This window comes from Dermacentor andersoni, chromosome 1 (genome assembly GCF_023375885.2).
Source record: "Dermacentor andersoni chromosome 1, qqDerAnde1_hic_scaffold, whole genome shotgun sequence".
In the NCBI taxonomy this organism is placed as follows: domain Eukaryota; kingdom Metazoa; phylum Arthropoda; class Arachnida; order Ixodida; family Ixodidae; genus Dermacentor; species Dermacentor andersoni.
Genome location: NC_092814.1, coordinates 213495928 through 213516632, shown reverse-complemented (window position 1 = coordinate 213516632; position 20705 = coordinate 213495928). Strand labels below are relative to the sequence as shown.

The following is a 20705-nucleotide window of genomic DNA, read 5'->3' as shown; positions in this document are numbered from 1 at the left end:
TTGACAGGTTCCTTCGGTGCTTGGTATATCGGTCTGCCTTGCTATAGCACAAGTTGGGAGCGCTGACTGGCTGTAGTATTCGCAGTGCCTGTGCACTTTGCTACGCGACTAAGTACGTAATTTTCAGCCCTCTCGTCTCGTGCACCTTAGTGCGTTACACGCATAAGGCTTTGGAATGTTTGGACCATTTTACGCAGCGGCTACGGGGGGTGATTGTGTGAGCAGACACAATCATCTTGCTGTAGAGTATCACATCTTTTGCGATACGATCTCCATTTTTGACTTGTTCGTGCATAGCCTTTAACTCTTGTGAAATGCATTGCTACCAGCGGCATTCTGCTTTGGCGCGTGCATAGCAAAACGCTGCCTGTCCACTTGCAGTAAAGCCGGGCCGATGAGGCCAGCACGCATAAATCGAACTCAATTTAGCCGCATGCAGAATGTAGTCCAACGATTTGAGGTGCAACCTATGAGCAGGGGACCTTGTAGCTTTTACTACGGTGTCGTCCCAAGGAGAAACAGCCCGTAAGCCACCGATCTGACCTCCCCAATTTCTCTTTTACTTCTCCTCTTGCTTTGTGTGCGTGCCATTCCCCGCTGTCTGGCGCCTTATTTGGTCTTTTGTCTTCGTCTCGCTTGCTGCCTCTCCTTGCTGCTTCGCCCGTCCCAGCTTCGGGCGTGCCTGTCCTCCCGGACAGCAGCCATTATCTCTGCCCAGCCGCAGTTCTGTAAGAGCTGGGCGACAGGCGGCCGAAGGGAAAGCAGCGACAGCGCCCCAGGTACTGAATTATTGAGAAGCGCGAGCGGAGGCGGATGGAATTCGTTCCGAAACCGCCGAGGCCTCGACGCCGCCGCAGACCGACGCGTCGCCTGGCGCGCTGCAACGGCTACGGGCGCCCATTAGGCCGCATGCGCTACCTCCCCCCTCCCCCCTCCATCTGGGCGGCTTCTAACCCTGTCGTCATGCCCTGGCTCGCGTGATTGCGACGTGACCGAGCGCCCGTGCTGGAGCCACGGGCACACGCTACGCGTCCGCAGTAAAGCACGCGATACACGCGCCGAAGAGATGTGCGCGCGACCTCTCTGATTTCTTCTCCGAGCCGATATTCACGGTGCACCGCATTCGCCCTGTTTGCCTAAATTGCACTGTGCACCTGCTAACTTTTGGGCGTGGTAATCGATTCCACGTATCGGTCTGCGAGGGAGTTCCGAACTTTTTGCTCGTAACAACGCTGGAAGAGAGATTCACTCACTCACTCGCAACTAACTAAATAAATAAATCGGCGGCGAACTGGGAGAGAGGAGGCAATCAGTCTTCGAGAAATATGCGTGGTTTTTTTTTTGTTGTTGTGGTTGTTTTTGGTTTATCGCGATAGCGTAAGGAGCCCGTGTCGCAGAAAATTCTGTGCCGGCGTCCCGCGTCAGGCATCGGACGTCGTGCTGGCTTACATATTTTCGGACCACACATTCCCAGGCCTCCCATGTGACGCAAGGAATTGACTCAACTGATTGAATTTTTCAAGCAAGAATGCGTGGAGAAATCGTAAACTGCGACTTATACACAACTTACAGACGTGATAGCTCTCGGAATGTAATTTGAATATACGAAAAAACGTAATTCTGTTACGCGAAAACTTAAACAAACCCCTTTTCCAGCGTTTATGGAATTTATAGACCGGAGACGGCGTTCGCCATTTGCGCAAGCCGGCGCATAAATATATGTCTACTGAGCGCCTGCTTCCTTGAAACACTTCCAGATGGCGCTCGCATCCGCCGCATCGGGGGCCATATGCAAGAGGCCGCGTCTCTACGAGAAAGCCCACCTTCGTGCATAGCGTTCGCCGCGAGCGTTTCCCGCCAAACATTGCGGTTACATACGCTGCAGTTGCCGGAAGGAAGGAAGGAAGGAAAAAGTGGAGAAGGAAAGGCAGGGAGGTTAAGCAGTTTAGCTTAACCGGTTTGCTACCCTACACATGGGAGAGGGATGGGGCGATGAAAGATGGGGAAGGGGGAGAGAGAGAGAGAGCAGTTGCCGGGAAGCGTGAGGAGCAGTCGCGGATCTTTGAATGCTACCGAGTTCCACTCTTAAAGGCGAAGCTTAAGAGGAAGCTTCAGCTCGGGTGCTCATATCTAAATACATGTAAAAGCAGAATTCGTTTTTCTCGGCAACCACTGCACCAAATGTGGCGAGGTTTGTTGCATTAAAAAGAAAGACTTAAAACCTAGTGACTGTTGTTTCGAATTTTCGATTTAGGTCATCAATTTTTTATTAAGAAGCGGCAAAAATCGAAAATTTTCAGAGAACGACACTACCAAGTTTACAACTCTGTAACTCAGCAATGAAAACTGATACCACGATTCTGTGAATTGTATCCAATAGTACATCTAAAGCGGACAAAAATGATATGTTACACATGAATCTTAAAAAATTTAGTGATATGGAAATACAGCTTCTGCAGAACCCTTGTACACAACGTAACCAGTTCACGTACGATGTAAAATGACACGTTGAAATTGTCCGCTTTGAATGATCTAATGGATGCCGCTTACAGAACCGCGATATCTGTTTTTGAAGCAGAGCTATTAATTTGTAAACTTCCTGCTTCTATATTTTTTGATCTGGGTAATTTCTGAAATTTCTTTTAACAATTCAAGGCCTAATTGAAAATTTTGCTTCCAACAGTCCCTAGAATTTAGCTTTCTCTCTAAAATGCTACGAATTTCCTCAAAATTGGTCGAGGGGTTATCTCAGAAAATTGTTTTTGCGTTTTACGTGTATTTGTATAGACCGCGTCAGAGCTGGGTCCCCTCCATTTTTTTCGCACAGGTCATGGACGCATTCGTCCACTTGCTGGCGTGTAGCTTATAGAGAATGTCCCATGTAACTTGAGCCAAACATTAAAACTATGCAAATGCCACGTAGCTGGACCTAACCAAGGTAATGTTGTTTGCCGTCGCTTGGAGATAGTAAGATTACTTTTTAAATTCCGCCTGATTAGATTATTAGTCTTAACTAATTAATCGTCTTCTCAAATATTATGATTAGATGAAAAATGTCAATGCGAAATTCTTAGAGCAACATGAAAAACTCCCGATACAGCTTTCTGTTGCTGAACACGTGCTGCATAAAGACGTGCTGCATCGAGCGTGACAGAAGACCCCAAATACACGCAAAATTGCCTCGAACGGCCAGTCACGCGGCAATTTTGCGTGTATTCGCGTGCTTCTTTTACGCTCGATTAAACATTTTCGCGCTCGGACAAACACAAACACTTTAGAAATTCGAAGATACAATGGAATATACAAATGCGAAGATATAGCTTGATAAAGGGCAAAAGAGTGTCACTGGAAACAAAGGTCACTGCATGTATACACAAAACCTCGCAACAAGAAAATTGAATATACGTATAAGTCTCCAATAAATCTGGGTATCTAAGAAAAAGTTACCATACATAATGCGTCAAACAAGGCAAATAAACCATGTTGCGCAATCACATATTCACAGATCACGGAATCCTAGGGCCCGCCCTCCCTCCCTTCACTCCCCCTGATAATCGCGCGCGACGAAAGGCGGCGCGCTTCCTCCCCGCTTTTCTCCCTTGCGCACCCAAGACTGAGCCATGTAATAGACCTATTACGTCAAACTCTTGCCTTTGCTTCAAGTTATCGACAAATTCGACTTCGCCTGCCATCTGCTAGCCGCCTGGTTAGCTCAGATGGTTGAGCGGCTGCCCCGGAAAGGAGGTAGTCCCGGGTTCGAGGCCTGGACCAGTACGAATTTTTCTAGAACTGCGAGGCTTTTCTTTGGAGGAAGCCGTATGGGTTTCCTTTGTAGCAACTGCTACGAACCTGGTGGATGTCTGATTTTCCCTTTATTAAAGACTGAGCCACCATCGTCGGCTCACCCACACCACCCCCTCCCTCCCCCCCTACGCTTTCATTCGCACATACAAAATGAGGCGCGCGGTCACGATGTTATCGCCTTGGACTATATATGGAACGTGACGGCGACGGCAACGGCTGGAATGTACCTCGAGTGTCCACATAATTGCTATCGCAATAATATAATCAGAGTATCCGGTCACTGAAGCGTCCCGTGGCCCATTAATTTCCGCAAAAGAAGTAACAAAATCGAACTTTCTCCATGCGACAATTCGCTGCGCCGCAACAATGTCTTTCTTTTTCTTTTGTGAGGCGGGTGCACCGAAATGAAAAAAGAGAAGGAAAGCATGTTTTCCGCATTCGAATGCCTAATTTGGGCACCTACCGAAGGAATATCGAAAAAAAAAAAAGAAACGTGAGACGCTTGGTCCACAGAGAACCATACGCATACTGCGAGGTATCCTACACCGACGAGACAAGGCTTTCCAGAGAGGTTGCACTCAAACGAACGCGTTGCAATCTGTCGAGTCCCCACAGTGATGGCGGCGAGCGACGATTGTTTATTTTTCTCGTCCTCTAGCCAGAAAGCGTCCAAAATTCTGCCAGGCCAAAATCCACTCGGTCAGAGAAAAACGAACGCGCACAAAACTGCGCTGCGTGGTGGTCAAGGCAACACGAGAAAAACTCATGTGCTCTGGCTGGCTCTGGCAGCCCGTGGGTAGCGAGAACAAGAAAATTGAAGAGGCTCAATGTGTCCTCGGTGAATAAAAGTCAAAGTAGAAAAATAAATAAGAACGTAGTTACCTTTGCTCGCTTTAGTATCTTGACATGGATGCTTTGGTGCAGGTGAAAAAAATATTGATATTTTTTCTGTGACTTGACGGTACAAATGAACCATCACAACGCTTCATCTCATCAGACTTCGCTGCGTGCTTTGTCAACTTTAGAGTGGTACAATCTAATGAGCTTGTCTGATACTGTGTTGATTTGGCTTTGTCTCGTTGTATGGTCCGATGTACGACTTTAGAAAAGTCAATGCATCTTTGGTGTCAAATGTTTATAACAGCTAGCATTAAACCTACAAATTCCGGAATTGAAAATCTAAAGCACGACTTTGGTAAATGCTAATGCACCTTTCGCATCAAAAGTTTATGAGAACTTTATACTCATAAAGTTTCGGAATTGAAATCCTTGCGCTCCGTAGATTCCGCGGCCTCCCTGGGATGCCGCGACGAGCCCGCTCGCTATCGAAACGCCCTTGAAACTCTGTGCTTGGATGAGGCTCCTTGCGTTATGTGACTCCCGGTGCATGGGCGTTGCCACAAAATCCAGCCAGCGTTAGCAATGATCGCGCCGAAATGTGTTTTCGAACATGAAAAAGGCATTCTAGACAAAATCCAGAATGATTTCCGGCGCAGGGGGTTGTTTTGGTCGGCGGTGCAGGACAGCACGAAAAAATTTTGGGAGGGGAGGGGGGGTCTGAAGCCTTATAAGCCCCCCCCCCCCCCCGGACTAAGTCCCTGTTCTACTGAACTATGCAATCATTGGGAATTTCAACTCTGGTCCCAAGATGTAATTCTGTCCGAACGCGGGTCCCGTATTCATAAAATGTTCTTACGCTAAAACTATATTCGTAAGAGCAGGTGCCAGCCAGTAGTAGTGTCTGACATATTATCAGCGAACGCGAATGACCAATGGCATATACGGCATTTAGGAAGGAAAGGCTTTGGAACTCGGCCCCTGCCTGCTGAAGGAAGTTATGTAATTGCTGAAATTGTACCAACGTGTACCAACATACTGGAAACAATTTAAAGGGACTGACAACAAATTTTTAAGCACCCATCTTTTTTTTTTTTTTTATGGCGCAACGAAAAGCTCACTCCGTAGAGTTTGCATCGCAGTGGTTACGAACAAAAGCGCATGGATATTTTTTAAGCAGAATTTTTCGATTGGATCAGCCTCTAAAAAAGAGAGAGTCCCTCCTCTAGCAACGCGAAGAAGTGAGAGCGATGTCGATAGCCCGCCTCGCGAATTGTGAAAGACACCCATCGTTCTGCTTTCACAGGAGTGAGTGCAACTGTGGTTAACCACCTATATTTTGACCCTTTCAACCACTTTTGAATATAAAAAACTGGTACAATAACTTTTCGTTATTTTACGTACCTTTCTTATATTTGTAACACGTGTTTCCCCAAGCACACGCCTACGTCATGGCTGGCGGCCCTCCGTCGTCGTTCTGTCGGTAGACGAGCCAAGCCAACTCGTCGAAAGCGAAGGCAGCGCCACTTTTCCACTCCCTGCAAACGAAGGCTTATCTGCACATTGTAAGTTAGAAAAAAAAAACTTATAATAGCAAAAAAAAAGTGTACTGCATTTCATTTCTAATAAAAAGACCAGGAACCACGTGCCGTTGTAGAAGGTCGCGTGATAGGTCGCTTATGCATCTCCACGTTTACCGCTTATGGTATCAAAGGCCATTATTTGCGGCTTTTAGTGAGCAATTGAATATATCAATCCACGTGTATAACGAGAAAAACAGGGCTCGTTTTAGACAACACGGTAGGCAATCTTTCTATCAGCGGAGTTACCTCGATTCATGTTCTGAGTGGTTGTCTGTCACTTTAAGAAATCAATCTTGTGTGGGTATTTCTCCTGATCAATTTTCAGGAAACAGAGGGTTGAATACACACATATGTTCGTTGATAAGCACTATCTTTCACTGGCCGGCCGTGTTCCTTAATAATATGTTAGCTGTGTTGACTGACCCCCCCCCCCCATACCGGGCACGATCCTTACAAACCACTCTAACGTACTAAGTGCTTTGTGTATGCGGACCCAAACTTCCTGCGTTGGCATTAAGTTGCCCCTTACGCTTGCGGAGGATGGATAAGGTCAGGGACTGTATTCGCAAAACAGTTCTTACGCTTGGGTGGTTGCTATAAGAGCGCGCGGCAGCTAATCGTGAAAGTGAACGTATTATTAGTGATAAAAACAGTAAGGAAAAAAAAGAGCGCACTTGGCAAATTATCTGCGAGAGTGCTCTTTAAAAGCATCCACTAAAGCCATTGGGCATTAGGAATAAAATACACCATACATATGCAAATAGGCATTGCAACATAAGCGGAGGAAGTCGGACGGATGTCCCTTGGACCTTTTTGTATATATAAAAGTCTTAGCCTGGTTCAGTGGTTCCAGTGGCCCTGGCTTGAGCGCGCATACAGAAACCACAAGCGGTAGAATGGGTTTCGCTCTGCTTGCGGCTTAGTTCCACCGCTCAATGGGAGAGCCTTTCAACGAGCTGTGCATATGAGCCGCAGTCGAATTCATTTGGCTCAGCCGTCACGCAATGTCCTTGCCTTCCTTTCTTTATCGAGGCAGGCGAGTATATTGCGCCGCGGACAACCTCGCGCTTCGTGCGACAATCTCCCGCTTTCTAGCGCTTCGCTCGCTTTATGTAGCGCGCTGTCGCAGCTGCAGCGAATCTGTATATATTTTTCTTCACTGGCTCACGGCAGATTAGCCGGCGGAATAAACAATACGTTACGTTCTCCAGCCCGCCGACTAGAATAAGAGGAAGATAAAACGTGTTTACACATGTTACAGCCTTCCTGCGGCAACGCTGTGCATTGTCTTTGGTTGGGAAGCCAACAACAACACCAACAACAAAGAGAAATAATATTGCAGTAATTTAAATACAGATTATATCTCGACTTACAATGTTGTGATGGATAGAGGTGAGAAACCTGAGCACCAGAACAAGCTCTATTCTTTTAGACGAAATCGTCGGGGTTGCAGAGAGAGAGAGAAAAAGTACTGGTCCTCTGAGGTTGCACTAAAAAAAATTGAGGAAGTTGTGTAATCATGAGTATCTCCAATACTTTTAAACCACTGCTCGCGAGCGTCTGATCTGATGCCCCTGCCAACATTTCCGCTTCAAACGTTCCTTGCTGCTTCATTTAGCTTACTTCACCTTTTATTTTTTTCTCTCTTTTTAAAGAAATGCCTTTTAATCTACTTTAAACAAACACACTAGGACTAGTTCCATCTTTTTTTAAAGAGACACTTGTAAGACACGTCCTTGTCTTGCACTACGGTGTCTATATAGTCATACTCAAGATTCGAGACGTGCCTAATTCATATTTCCTTATTTTTTTAACGTGGCTACTATGTAGGGCAACGTAATGGCGGCCGACGAGGCTTGCCGTCGTCCCTATACAACCGCCGTGGTTGCTTAGTGGCGATGGTGTTGGGCTGCTATGCACGGGGTCGCGGGATCGAATCCTGGCCACGGCGGCCCCATTTCCATAGGGGCGAAATGCGAAAACACCGGTGTACTTCAATTTAGGTGCACGTTAACGAAACCCACTACGGCATGCTTCATAATCCGATCGTGGTTTTGGCACATAACCCCCCCCCCTTTTTTTTTTGTCCCTATACGTTTTCCCCGAAGTGCGAAGCGGTGGATGGAGCGGCGGCTGCTGCGTCCCGCCCAGCCGACATCGGGGGCGCTCTCTAGTGCACGAGCCACGCGAGATGCGCGGCGCTGGTGATCGCACGTGATGAGGACGCACGGCGGTGAAGATGTCTCTAAACCTGCTTAGGGTGATGTTTCCTGACAAAAGTGTTCGTCTTCTGTTTATCTGCACAATAAAGAATTTACCGAGCCAATATAATGGCGACGATCCGCCGTTGAGCAAACGCCGCCACGCATAACTGCGAAAGCAAATCTATTGCCTCGGAAGACTCAAGCGTTACGGCGTCCACGGACTGCTGTGGCACACAGGTTGCTCATGCAATACCCTTCCTTCCCTTCTCCGTAAAATAACCGACGCGGTGAGAGCTATGAAATGCATGAATGGCAGCGTTGGTTTGATGATATCCGAAAACGTTCATCGGCCACCGCAGGCCTCTTGCCGAGAGAAATGCAAAGGAGAAAACTGGCAGTGTGTATCATGTAGGCCACGGCCCCGGCTCTTCTTTAGCGCGCATCGCCTCGTCGACGTTTATAGTGGCACCGCTTATAGCTGGGCTTAATGCATGCATGGCACTCATCCATCATGTGACGCTTGTAGCGCAGGGTATTTGCGATGACGCCGATTTGCCGCGCCCGTCGTCGTCAGCTCGTCGTCCCTCGCGCTCCGAGTAAACGCGAATTGACGCGGCTGTCGCTTTTGAGGGCCGCGAAACGGTGATGCCCCGGGGGAGTGAAAGATGCGAGGGCGAATTTGGCCAATGAAAAGTGACTGCGGGGACGCTGTTTTCTTCTCTTTTATCACTGCCTGAGAGAGACGTGAGCTGTAAATTTCGGCGTGCCTATTTATTCTGGGCCACACGCATCGAAGTAGACGAAAGGGGGTCAAACGGGTAACGTTACCCAAGCGGACCCGTTGCGTAGTCCTGAGCTTTAAATGACGCAGCTAAGCAACCGGTCTTCATTCATTCAGCGATTCATCGGGGGGCATGCAGCGCCGCTGCAGCGAAAACATTTTGGTGCTCCAGCTATATACGTAGGTGGCAGCAGGGGTGACCCGCTGACATGATGAAGCACCAATTAACGATGTTAATTACTAGTTAATTAACGATGTGTCTGTTACTAGTTACCGCAAGTTATACGAGTAGTATTCGTTTATATCTTTACCGCGGACGGCTACAGTGATTTGAATGGACGGTTAGCAAAAATACTGCTGCGCACGCGCGAGCACGGCTGTTACGAGCGCCCTCTGCATGGGTAGGTACGAGAAGCAGACGAAGAACCAACGCAGCCCCAGCGCGCCTTGAGACGCCGGTTTGTAGTAGTTTTGAACGCGGTATTTTCGTGAAAAGGCCGGCTAGTTGTGTTGAGTATTAGGCAAAAATTGCTTCACTAGCAAACGGAGCACCAGTTTACTTCGGTTTCCGACTGAGGAGAGCTAATCCGGCGAGGAAAGCAGCATGGATAAGCGACACCTGGCTATGCCATCAGAGCACACAGCTTGTTCGCTCCTCGCAGAGCCCGTTCTCATCGCGCTACTTGCGGCTACTGAATTGCCATATGCCAGCGGCTCGAGGTTATTTCGGCCTGCAAACTTCGAGACGCCCTTAAACGCAGCCGCGTTTTGCCGGAATGTGGAAAGCTCATGATGGACGAGGACGGACAGCGCTTGCAAAAGTGCAGTAGTGTCACTAAGTTGTCGCTGACATGTAATTATAATAAATATTATAAAGTGATGTCGAAAATGCGCCTCATATGACAATCAGCGCCCAGTACTACGCCATTAAAGTCATCTAAACACACTATTCGAGGGCAGTTGGTGTCGCCGACGGGCAGCGCGGAGCGACCACCGTGCGACAGAGTTCGCCAGGTTTAATTGCTCTTTTCTGCCGACAGTGTACAGATATCCAAATATATTCTTCATTTAGCCTCTTAATATTCATGCATGCTTTAAAGAGTTCGCAAAAGACTATGCGTTCAATTGCTAGCAGAAGCTTGTTCGTAACCGGAGACACCCACTGCCAGCGACCCGCCGCGGTTGCTCTGTGGCTACACAAAATGGTCGCGTCTCTTCGGGGAAGTCTCGGTGGAAGTCGGATGCTTAAGGTTGGATCCAGGGTGCACAAACGGGCATGCATAAAATGTGGTTCATTCCACCCTGATGTAGTGCATTGGCGTGCAAGTAGGCGGAGCATCCTTGCAGCACCTGTCCTAGACAGCGGGGTCGATAGGCGGTTGTCTTCTACATGAGCTGAACGAGCAGCTTGATCGGCACGTTCATTAGTTTTACTTTGAACATCCTGGAAATCATCTTCAACCTTGTGCTCTTTGGTCTCGTAGAATGCCTGCGAGATTTTATAGATTCTTCCCTAGTCCCCATCAAAGCAAAACCTCGCACACAGCCTCCAAGCTTGCTCGACACAGGCATGGCTGATATACTCCCATTCCGAACCATGCTGCGCAAAACTTCCGAACACCCCAATTCGTAGAGACTGTTGCTCGGGCTCGGTCAGCCTGCCTGCCAGACACCACTGCTTAAGGTACGCAAATCTTACGCTAACTCGGATGTTTCATCTAACACGCATGCGATAATGAAAACGCGAGTAAGGCAAAGAAACGGCGGCTGAATTCACAAAGCTTTTCGTTCGTAAGTGATGTATGTCATTGGCCTGCCGCCTTCGCTAATTTTATGTCCAATAATTCCATTGGTTGGCGTCTGATTTTACGAACTGCTTTTGCATAAGGACTACTTTGTGAATACGGGCCCAGGAAACCGAATTCACAACACTTTCGCTTGAAATGATTGTTTGGCTTTGGCATGCCGCCTTCGCTAATGTAATACGTTTACGCATACGGGTGGTCAGTGCATATTCTTACGTACCGTTGTTGCGTACGAACTGCTTTGAGGATGCCGATAGAACTTGCGCTGTCGAGAGCTGTGGAACTGTGGTGGAACGAAGACCGCTGCGACCGGTCCAAATGGCTGGTTACTCTTTTCCTCTGGGCTTTCAATGGGAAGCGTAATCTTTTGACGAGGCTGTCGCGCGTCTGTACGTCTAGAAAGTTTGCTGTTGGGTTATAGTTGCCACATGGTTCTGAATATATGAACGCGACGAGGAAAACCCGCGCGGCCGCCAGCGCATGACTGCTCAAATGGCTGCGTTTGAAGCCGGTGTTTGGAAAAGAGCGCTGACGTGTTTGGTTGTCCGTCGGTGGTGCAAGGAACGCGGCGACTCCCGCAAAGCTGCCGCCGTATACGCGCTGGCTTAAAACACACTTGCTTCTTCACGGCGACTTCTTTTAGGGGTATAGGTGCGTGTGCTTTGTATAGCGGGCAGTTAAACTGCACCTCCTCTAACCTCGCGCTTCTCTTTGTCCAAGCCGCGACCCCATTCAAAACCCCGGGATTCATTAAACACGCGCCACCTGGTGCTTTTTTGTTTGTCTTCTTCTTTATTGATTCGAGTGCGCGTGTAGGCAATCGATGGGTGAAGCAACCGTACACCCGCCCCTCCTCTTGCCTCGTTGCATGCCGAGAGGGCGCACCGGCTGGCGTGTGTTTGCTTCGAAGAGTGTGACTCGGTTTTATAGGTGGTAATTGCTTAATCTGTGCGCTCCATGGGGCCACGCTGCCTGCTAAGTCGGCTCGCGGCCTTCGGATTACGCGCGCGCCGCGACTGGCTCATCGGAGCGTATTTCAGTGGCGCCCCGCAGTCACGCCTCCGTGCGCGCGCAATGGCGCAATTTATGGGGAGCCTCGGTTAAATTCCTCTTTTAAGTGCCTCTCGCAGTGCGAGCTAGCGCTGTTTGTTTGCGAGCTGCCTGGTACGACCACAGCGGGTAGCAGGATTTACCGTGATCTGAAAGGGGGGCACCGTTATGTTGCTCCTTTAACTAATTTTCAGTGCAGCGCACGTTTAGAGTGCTTAAAGCTTACCCCAAGGTTACTGCGGTATCGACAAAGTTTTTGCTTTTGAAAAAAAAAAAAAAGGCACCGTTCAAGAGCTCCTGAGCTTTCACTTCCGTTATGTCGCGACTGCAGCCTCGAGCGGACGGAAAAGTACGCTGGTGAGAACGCATTAATTCGACCCACGCACGCGCCGTACGGCCACATGGATGCATACACGCCGTGCTTTTTATCTGACGAATATACGCAAACTGCGTTTTTCGATATAGGCCAAGTTAATCTACTCCGAAAGACAGGTTCAAGATGTATTCCACAATTCCAAGGCTGTGAAGCTTTTGTTATATGTGTGTTGCGGTTAAGGAATATTGACGGGACGTGTCAGTGCATGTAATGTCACTGGGAGCTTCTACTCTTTTGTATAGCGCAGTGATGTATTTCTTTAAATAGGCGCTGCCACGCAAATTACGCAGGTTGTTTTTTATTCCATTTTGGTTTACTGTAGGACTCGAAGATGATCCAGCGGCAGTGAAAGTGCCGAGACCATGTCTCGTATTCACAAAACGCTCTTACGCTACTAAGAAAAACATTTAGCCAATCCTGGTGTTAGACATATTATTGGCCAAAAGATTTGTGAGTTCGTGCCCTGATCACTTATTATTTTACTTTGTCTCCAGAAATCAGGGGCCGTATTCACAAAAAGCGCTTACGCAAGAATTTTTCGTAAGAGCAAATGCCAGCCAATCCTGATGATGGGTATATTATAGCCGAATTAAGGCAGTGTGCCAATGACAAAGAGCATCTATACGAACTAAGAACTTTGCCAGTTCGGCCCCATTTCCCGTGCCGATCGCATGCGTCCTACACCACTGATTTTCGGCAGCTGATGTAATGGCATACAGTACGTGATATTCATTTATTCATTCATTTATTCAGCCAGTCAGTCAGTCAGTAAGCCCCCCCCCCCCCCCCCCCCCCCCGCGAAAGAAGAAGATAAAGTAAGGGGGTGGTGGGCTAGGCAGGGGCAATATATAAGGGGGTAGGCAGGACATGACGGACAGCATAAGCAACATGGAAGGATTTTGGTATACGTTAGACACGATGACTTGAATAATGGGTATCCTTAGTGGCAGTCTTGAAGCGAGAAGAATGAGTGATAAGAATGGTATCGGTAGTTAGGCCATTCCAGTCATCGGCTGTACGTAGAAAAAACGATTTTGGTATGATATCGGATAGGTACGCAGCATTTGGGTGGCTTTGGCTAGAGATAAAGAGCTCTAGTGTGATGACCTGTGAACCTAAACACAATGAATGAAAAGAAGCTTATGAAAAAGGCAAAGCTGAACACATTTTCAGCTAGAAGCGAGGGTAAGAAGATGAAATTGTTCTTTTAATGCCGAGATTCTATTGTTGTAAGTCGTGAAGAATCAATCGAGTTGCTCGGTTCCGAACGGATTCGTGTGTTTTGATTTGATTGGCTTGGTGTGAGCCTTATACGCTAATACTTTCACGCAAAAGGGGGCCAAGTAAAGATTGGTCATGGATATAATATTGTACATTTTGATCATCATCATCATCAGCCTGGTTGCCCCCACTGCAGGGCAAAGGCCTCTCCCATACTTCTCCAACTACCCCGGTCATGTACTAATTGTGGCCATGTTGTCCCTGCAAACTTCTTAATCTCATCTGCCCACCTAACTTTCTGCCGCCCCATGCTACGCTTCCCTTCCCTTGGAATCCAGTCCGTAACCCTTAATGACCATCGGTTATCTTCCCTCCTCATTACATGTCCGGCCCATGCCCATTTATTTTTCTTGATTTCAACTAAGATGTCATTTACCCGCGTTTGTTCCCTCACCCAATCTGCTCTTTTCTTATCCCTTACACCCATCATTCTTCTTTCCATAGCTCGTTGCGTCGTCCTAAATTTCAGCAGAACCTTTTTCGTAAGCCTCCAGGTTTCTGCGCCATACGTGAGTACTGGTAAGACACAGCTGTTATACACTTTTCTCTTGAGGGATAGTGGCAACCTGCTGTTCATGATTTGAGAACGCCTGCCAGACGCCCCCCAGTCCATTCTTATTCTTCTGGTTATTTCAGTCTCATGATCCGGATCCGTGGTCACTACCTGCCCTAAGTAGATGTATTCCCTTACCACTTCCAGTGCCTCGCTACCTATCGTAAACTGCTGTTCTCTTCCGAGACTGTTAAACATTACTTTAGTTTTCTGCAGATTAATTGGTCTCCTGAGTTACTAAGTAAGGCAATATCATCAGCGAATTACAAGTTGCTAAGGTATTCTCCATCAACTTTTATCCCCAATTCTTCCCACTCCAGGTCTCTGAATACCTCCTGTAAACATGCTGTGAATAGCATTGGAGAGATCGTATCTCCTTGTCTGACGCCTTTCTTTATTGGGATTTTGTTGCTTTCTTTATGGAGGACTACGGTGACTGTGGAGCCACTATAGATATCTTCCAGTATTTTTACATATGGCTCATCTACACCCCGATTCCGTAATGCCTCCATGACTGCTGAGGTTTCGACTGAATCAAACGCTTTTTCGTAATCAATGAAGGCCATATATAAGGGTTGGTTATATTCTGCACGTTTCTCTATCACCTGATTGATAGTGTGAATACGGTCTATTGTGGAGTAGCCTTTACGGAATCCTGCCTGGTCCTTTGGTTGACAGAAGTCTAAGGTGTTCCTGATTCTATTTGCGATTACCTTAGTAAATACTTTGTCTTCTCCCCATCTTTCATCCCCCCCATCCCGCTACCATGTGTAGGGTAGCAAACCGGTTAGGCTAAACTGGTTAACCTCCCTGCCTTCCTTCTCCACTTTTTCCTTCCTTCCTTGTAGGCAACGGACAGTAAGCTGATCAGTCTATAATCACGACTCTCAAATCAATTAAGCATGGTTTACACTATTTAGAGCTAGAGAAAGATCAGATCAGATCTGCTTCCGAGACAGGACACAGAAAAAAGCCATAACGACGTAGCGCTGTGTCATGTGTCCAGCTGTGAAGTTTATTTCCTTGTTCCTGTTGTTTTCTTTTACCTAAATGCACCAAACAGCTCTATTGAGCACGCTGTCAAGGATTTGTGGATCCCTGGGGTCTATCGCTTCGAGAAGGAAGCAAAAAAAAAAAGAAAGGAAATACCCAAAACGATGAAAGTGAAGAATTACTCATGTCTGTGTACACCACGCCACTCGATGGTGCGCCAAAACTGCAGACTTTGGTCTCATACTTTATTTGCGTGCGTCAGCTATGACCGGACCAAATCTGCTCTTTGCGTTCGGTGTCTGTTGAGTGCATTTCATCCGCATACTGAAACCGTCCCTATTTGAATCAAATAATCAGGGCGCGCAATTACAAAGCGTTTCGTACGCTAGAGCGGTTCGTAAAAACATAAGCTTGCACATCCTTACAACGAAGATAATATTAGTTGTAAGCAGCGCGCAAACGGACGACGACGACTTCGGGAAAACAGGGCGAACTTGGGGAGTGCTCGTCCTGTGTTCTCCCTAAGCTTTCCGTGTCCGTTTGCACTCTACTTGTAATGAATAACTTCCAACTTACCTCCTTCATGCACCATCCTTCTACTGAGAAAGAGAGAGAGAGACAGAGGAAAAAAAGTGACAGTTTCGTCCGAGAGGCGAAACATCGATTGCGACAGCAAATTAGTCGACAGCTATACGAAGTAAGGATAGCAGTTTTATTGGCCGTATAAACTTGTAAACATAGGCATACTAACTAAATTAACAAGCATGATGTTACGCGCGCACAAGCAAACATGAACACAGCTCACTCGGTGACCGCGAAAACTCGTTCTCAAAACGCTGGAGTGAGGAAGCGCGGCAGCAGCAGCGAGTAAATTGACCTTCGTGCTGCCTCTTGCATCAAAGCGAACTAAGCCGCGAAACCAACGCATGACGGACTCTGTAACCGTCGCAGATGGCTTTCAAAATACAGCGGCCTGGGCGGGCGCGCGCCCAAAGTAGAATGCGCCCCCTCCCCCACTCCTCCCAGAGCCTTGCGCGCGACGGAAGATGGCGCGCTTCCTCCCCGCTTTCCTCCCTTGTGTGCGCGAGATCGAGCTGCGATCACCGGCTTACCCTCACACCCTTTCACTAGCACATACAGCATACGGCGCGTGGCGACGATTTTATCGCCCTTGTAGTTTATACGGAACGTCACGGGGACGGCGACGACAGAAATGCGTCTGGAGTGTCCATGTAACTGCTATCGCAATGAAAGAGAGGAACGGCAGGAAGGTTAACCAGAGGCACTTCCGCTTTGCTACCCTGCTCTTGGGGAGAGGGGATAAAGGGGTTAAATGAATTAGAGAAGGGAAGCTAGAGAGAGAGCTCTAGTTGCGCGCCCACTTGAAGGTGCGAATTGAGTTACAAACGGTCGAAAAGACCTGTCGGCCAGAGGATTACTGCAATAATGCTTTCGTGGCTTTCTGTGCCATAGACGCACACGGCCATGGTCCAAGGATCTTCAATTCCGAAATTGGTTCAGAGTCCAGCCGGTTCACTTCTGTCCGGAGAGGTTCACGATTGATGTCGTACCGACGACAAAGATACAAAATGTGTTGAATAGTTTCTGTTGTTCAAAAGTCGCACATTGGCGTATCCCCCATTCCGATGAGGAATGATTAGGCTTTTGTGCATGCCACCCCGAGCCAGAGGCGGCATAACATTGTCGCCTCAGAAAAAGAAGCTTTTTATGGCATTGTTAGGTTTAGAAATAAATTACGTGAATGTATATGGCATTTCGGGAGGTTAGGAGAAGACCAATATTTGTGTTTCATAGCTGTCTCGTTCGCGCTTGTTTTGATTGCCATGGTTTGCGATTGTTTTTTTTTTTACATTGATGAGTCTAAACCGAGACGCCCCGATGGAAAGGTTTTTGGAGATAGTGCGTCATATCAGATTCTGTACGAAAAGACGGGCCCTGAATACAAGGACGAAGAGGCGACACCCAGTACCTCATTCTTATTGTCTTTTGAACGCGGCGACGCCACAACAGAACGAAGCACAGCAACATGACTATGATCAGTGCCAACGACGTCGTCATCTTCATAAGACATAACTCGCGTTAAGAACGAAGGACGAGGATAGTAAACACAGCGCCGATCTGTCAGCAGACGAAGGAAAAAAATTACCGACGATTACGTTACTTCCTAATGCGAAATTTGAGCGCAGCAAATAAGCTGTTTCACCTTTTCGATAGATTGAGGCAAAGAAATCGAGCAACACATGTATGCGCTATCACAGAATTTTTTTTTATTTTTCACACGTATTCCTTTAACAAAGACTCCACTAACAGTTCTTGACAGTCATGAAGGAAGCTTTGTGGTCGGAGAAATAGACTGATATATGTTCGACTTGGTACACCAATGCTTGATTCTCAAAGACGAGATCTATACAAGTGCCTCGCGAGGTTGTCACAGCCGTGGGACGCGTTACGAGCGAGAGGAACGGGATGTTCTCCCGCATAAGTGTTAGGAAATTGCTGTTTGTCTTTATGTCAACATTAAAGTCCCATCGGTCGTCTCGCTCATGGCTCAGAAAGAACTGGCAGATAATTTCTCAGTGGCGAACGGCAGCGGCAATTTCGGCTCGGGCGGTGCACATATACAGATCCGCCGCCACCGATCTGGCTCTCTGATTGCCACCGCACAGGGCGAACGGCAGCGGCAATTTCGGCTCGGGCGGTGCACATATACAGATCCGCCGCCACCGATCTGGCTCTCTGATTGCCACCGCACAGGGGTTGCATTGGAGGAGGAGCGAAGAAAGGAATTAAGTTCGAGCCGGCGCTTTGACAACCGGAGACTCGCAGGAAGAGGGGGGAGGGGGGCGGCGTGTACACCCAGCGGCAAACGATGGGGGCAGAAGCGCGCGCAGCAAGCGGACAACACGATAAAGGGAGGAGGGAAGAGATAGCAGCGACTGACTGATGCCGCTGACGCCGATAGTGAGTCAACCCCAGCTGCGGAGTTGGTTTCAGGGACAACGCCGCCGATGCCGACACAAACAATAAGATACCCTCGCTTCCGCAGCGCTAAGAACCAGGTCTAGCCGTGAGAAGGTGGTCACGTATTCGTCGACGTGCCGGGGCCTACGTGAAATAACCGGCGCGTCGGCAACTGAAGAGCACCCTATCCGCCACACAAGAACAGGGGGGGACCCTTTCCTCCTCTTTCTGCATGGCGGCGACGGTGTTCTATGCAGTCACGTTATCTTGACTCTCTAGCGGCGTCAGCGGCATCCAGCGGTATCAGTCGGTCGCTGCTAGCGCTGGGGGGATGAAAGGGGGGCGGAGCTGGTTACGAGGCCGACGACAACGCCGACGACGACGCGAAACCCAGGAACGGACGCCAAAGAGCTGCGCTCTAAAAGCACGCGATATCTTGCACCTACACGCAGAGTGAAGGTAGAACGTAGTGAAAGGGAGCGGAAGCGAGATTTTCATGCTATCACGTGAGTGTCGCGGCGGCTCGCCGCCGGTTGGTGTGGCCGCTCTACTGCCGCTGTGTTTTTCCGCCAAGGTGTATATGCGAGCAGAGGCAAAATACGGCATCAACAGCTACGCGTACCAACGACATGTCATCCACATGCGCCGTTTCTCGCATTCGCGCTTCGGGTGCTTCTTTTCAGTTTTCAACTTTTTGTGGTTTTCGGTGGCTGCAGCGATTGCAACGTTGCGTCTCTCGTGTTCGCCATATATACATGGGCCCTGCCCCACCTTCCGTCTGTTTTCTCTTCCTTCCATTCATCTTGTCGCACTTATCGGTGGCCACGAGAAACTAAAACCTGCGGGAAAAAGAAAAGGAAAGGAAAAACACGAGATAAACAGGCCTGTCCAGTTAGTGCACCGGTTTGCGGCGAGGCGGACAGAGCGGCGCTTGATTTCCCCGCTGGCAAAGGGGGACAACTTGCAGCTTGGTCTTTTCCACGTGGCCCGCCGCCGCTGTTGCTGCTGCTTTCCGCGACAAAGTAATAAAGGAGAAGGTGATTGCCAGAAGCACGTCTTGAATTTCGGCTGTATGTAGTTGCAGCAGCAGCAGAATCGCGCCTCACTGCTGTTGTTGCTGCAGTGGCCTCCTAGGTCTCGCGCGTCACGGCGGATTTACTCTGGAGGTGGGAGTGCCTCTGCCTTCTTTTATTGCTTTTCTGACGCGACGGCCCGGTGACGTTTTTAATTTCCGGCGAACGGTAACAGGAGCACACACTCTGTCGGCGTGTTGCACTTCGCGCGCAGTGCGTGCACCAACCGCGCCTTTACGTTTCAGAAAGAGGGAAAGGGGGAGTACAAAATTAAACGTCGGAAATTTGGCCGCATACCTATTTTTCTGCCGCCGGTAGCCAACTGAAGTTGCTCATTTGCGGAAGAAAATAATTATGTGGAAAAAATAAAATAAAGTAGGGTTTCGTGGCAATTGAACTTTGTTCATTCTGCTTTACTAGCGCCACACATAGACACGCGTAGCGGCAATACGCAAGAAAGTCTTTGAATTTTAACTTAACAGATGAACTGTGAGCGTCAACTTGAAAAGGAGGTGGCAGCGCACAAAAACAAACCACTAAGAAGAGACTGGACGACATACGCGTAGCGCTTGTGTCGTATATTCTCTCTCTTATTGGGTTGGATTTTGTGCGCTGCCCCTTCCTTTTCAAGATGATACGATGTCCCCCTCCAACTTGCCCAATAATCGACATTACTGAACTGTGAGTGCCAGATTGTTAAAACCCCTCTCGCAAGCTTATTAAACTTCAGCTTTTTAAAAAGAAATAAAAATAAAACAACGTCGGTGATAAACTTGGGTTGTAGAGTCGATGTAAACGCCAAGGGCCCATTATGTTAAGAAGTTTTCAATTCTACGCACAAATAACCCGGAGCGCCTGCACTGTAAACAAAAAAACACCCAGATGGGCGTTTTTTGCTTGTCCTCTAGCGCATTCCCTTTTGTACATCTTTTTGCTCCCATTGAAAGGGCGTACGATAAAACTCCCATTGACGTGGGCATTAATTGGGCACACAACGGGGGTACCGTATACGCCCACTTCACCCCCCCCCCCCCTATTTGACTGGGAGGTACAATGGGAGTATTGTGAAGGAATTAAAGGCATTTTAGTTTAGGTGCGGCAAGCTTGTAGCGAAATGCATGGTGGCGCGGGTCACGCGCTTACGCAGTACCAGACGGAACACCGCAGGCCGAAATGTCGAACGCCGGCGATCAAGGCTCAAGGGAACTCGGCCGTCCGTGAGCTGCCACCCGAGCAGGCGTCGCACCTGCTCGGAGCGAACGCCGGCGTCCGACACCTTGGCCTGCGGTGTTCCGTCTGCTGCTGCATAGGCGCGGCGTACCGCCACGAAGCATTTCGCCGCGGGCTCGCCACACGTGGTCCAATCGACGGCACAGGGCCACC

The 20705-nt window shown here is 48.5% G+C and overlaps 1 protein-coding gene and 1 long non-coding RNA gene across 2 annotated transcripts in view; one reads left to right on the top strand and one right to left on the bottom strand.

The window, feature by feature from the left end:
- The window catches only part of LOC129380978 (uncharacterized), a 51391-nt gene extending 45210 nt beyond the window's left edge, over positions 1–6181 (bottom strand). Inside the window, exon 1 of the long non-coding RNA XR_011892246.1 lies at positions 6046–6181. This is a non-coding gene — a long non-coding RNA (uncharacterized lncRNA). The remainder of the gene's footprint in view (positions 1–6045) is intronic.
- Positions 1–20705, top strand: part of LOC126548108 (lysosomal alpha-mannosidase-like) — a 518622-nt gene that overhangs the window by 265227 nt on the left and 232690 nt on the right. The gene's annotated exons all lie outside the window — the stretch shown is intronic.